The following is a 2,769-nucleotide window of genomic DNA, read 5'->3' as shown; positions in this document are numbered from 1 at the left end:
AGTGGTTTCGACCCAGTGCAGAATATAAAAATGGTGCCTAAATTCAATGAGAAGGAGGTGTCCAAGTTCCTTGCCGTCTTCGAGAAAATAGCTGCCTCATTGGGCTGACCGAGGGACAATTGGGCTATTGTAATTCAATCAGTGCTCACTGGAAAAGCCCAAACAGCGTTCTCCACACTGTCAGTAAGTGACTCGAGTAACTATGATGCTCTCAAGAAAGTGGTGATAATGGCTTGCCAGTTGATGCCTGAATCATATAGGCAGAAGTTTCGAAACCTTAAGAAAAGAGAACACTTTTAAGGAGATCGTTTGCATTAAAGAGCGGTTATTTTACGACTACCAAGAATAACGAGCAGCAGGAACAACTTATATTATTAGAAGATTTCAAGAAGTGTCTATCAAGTGATCTGAAAACGTACTTGGAGGAACAGCAAGTAGAGACATTGGAAGCTGCGGCCACCATAGCTGAAGAATACATTTTAACCCATAGGCTCTCTGCAAGATATGTTTCAAAGACATACTCAAGACCTTTTACCAAATATAAGCAGGAGAGAATCATCCCCCATGGTGCCGTGAAGAAAATCCCAGGTAGTCCAAGACGAACAAACCCAAGGAGAGACGTAGTGTGTTGGACATGCGGGAACAAAGAACCCATTTCTGTGAAGTGAAAGAGCAGGGTAGGTAACAACCCATATAGAGAAGTTTTGCTGGTGAGTTGTGTGGCATCGCCAGTGGAAACCAACTACCTATGGACAGATAGGAAGGAGAAACCATGATTGTTTGCCCCAAATGTTATCTTATCTTGAGGTTGTCTTGAGATGATTTCGGGGCTTTAGTGTCCCCGCGGCCCGGTCCTCGACCAACCCTCCACCCCCAGGAAGCAGCCCGTGACAGCTGACTAACACCCAGGTACCTATTTCATTGCTAGGTAACAGGGGCATAGGGTGAAAGAAACTCTGCTATTGTTTCTCGCCAGCGCCCGGAATCGAACCCGGGATCACAGGATCACAAGTCCAGTGTGCTGTCCGCTCGGCCGACCGGCTCCAAGGGAGCCGGTCGTTGGAAATTTGGAAGTCGTTTAGAATATTGGAAATTTCCAACACTTAATTACTAACACCTAGTACTTTAAGAAGCAATTCTTGTACTAGACATTAAAATTTACTAACACTACTAACTAGTAGATTAGTGAAATTAATTCATTTAGTTAAGGTGTAGTATCGCCCGAATTCTTCCTAGAATCATGGCAGTGTTGCGTCAGCCAGCAAGCCACAGGAAATAATTTCCACTTATTAATGGACCGAGTAGAATTCAGCTTTATTTGCCCCTTTATTAAGGATAATCGTTTATTAATAGGTTTACCTTTAGTTAGTAAATATATCACCGTTTACTGGGATTAATTTATACAGCTACGATAAGCTGTTCCAGTGAATAAAATGATAAGTCAAATTTCCACTCTGAATCTTTCTCGTTCATTTAACTTAGACTAAATTGATTGACATGCATTACGAGAAAATATTTGTAGCCGCATAATACATTTATTATGATGTAAATATTCATCAAACCCATTTCCTTCCATATTGAACATTAAATGAATATTATGATTTATACTCGGGATCCCAGCCTTGGGAACTATTGCGCATGCACCACTCGAGAGGAAGGAGGAGAGACACGCAAGAGCCGCCATAGTTTTGAAGTGTCCAGAAGTTTCCCCATTATCATCGGTCCCAATTCGGAACATCTGGCTACCTACAGACTCCAGACTGATTCTGCAACTTCAATTATTTACGGACTTCACTTTCATCAGGGAATTAGTATCTTTACAATCTTATACAGGCCTATATAACTTGTTTTGGTTGTTTCCCTGTCGTTACGATGCGCCGCAACATTAACTCCCACATAAGTGCACGTTTGACCCCCCAAATCCATTTACAATTTACGATTAAATGAATGATTCCAAAAAATGTTTGGAGTGGGAATTACATTATATTTACATTTCAGCATGGGATTAACTGTGAAAGAGACGAATTTCTACCTACGGGTTCATGTGTTTTCTCGAGACCTGCTGACTCGGTCAAGATTAAACGGGCTGACTTTGTCGGACGTGATCTACGTTCATCTTAGACAGCTAAGCTGCTTACGTGCTCATTTTGTAGTTAAGCAAATGATTAAATTTTCAGTTTACTAGATAATTTGAATGTTTTTTTCATTAATGCATGTGCATTAACATCTCAATATTTTATTAACTGAAGTGCATCAACTTTCCATTATAACCCCCCCCCCCAAGTTGTAGGGTGCAAGGGTTTAGTTCTGAATTATTATTTATATTACAGTACATTGTTCTAAATATATTTAATTATATTTATTAATTCATTATTCGAGTTCCATAAGCCACTGGTTCTCTTATCTTTAACATTAATATTGGGCCTTCGCGATTTTTACTATAATTGCATTATAGAACTAAATTCTCCCCCACGCCATACACTTGGAGAAGGTGTGTATAGAGTGACCAGTGTGGTATATCCCCCACGCCATACACTTGGAGAAGGTGTGTATAGAGTGACCAGTGTGGTATATCCCCCACGCCATACACTTGGAGAAGGTATGTATAGAGTGACCAGTGTGGTATATCCCCCACGCCATACACTTGGAGAAGGTGTGTATAGAGTGACCAGTGTGGTATATCCCCCACGCCATACACTTGGAGAAGGTATGTATAGAGTGACCAGTGTGGTATATCCCCCACGCCATACACTTGGAGAAGGTGTGTAT

This window comes from Procambarus clarkii, chromosome 19 (assembly GCF_040958095.1).
Source record: "Procambarus clarkii isolate CNS0578487 chromosome 19, FALCON_Pclarkii_2.0, whole genome shotgun sequence".
Classification (NCBI taxonomy): Eukaryota; Metazoa; Arthropoda; class Malacostraca; order Decapoda; family Cambaridae; genus Procambarus; species Procambarus clarkii.
Note: the sequence above shows the minus strand (reverse complement) of the source record.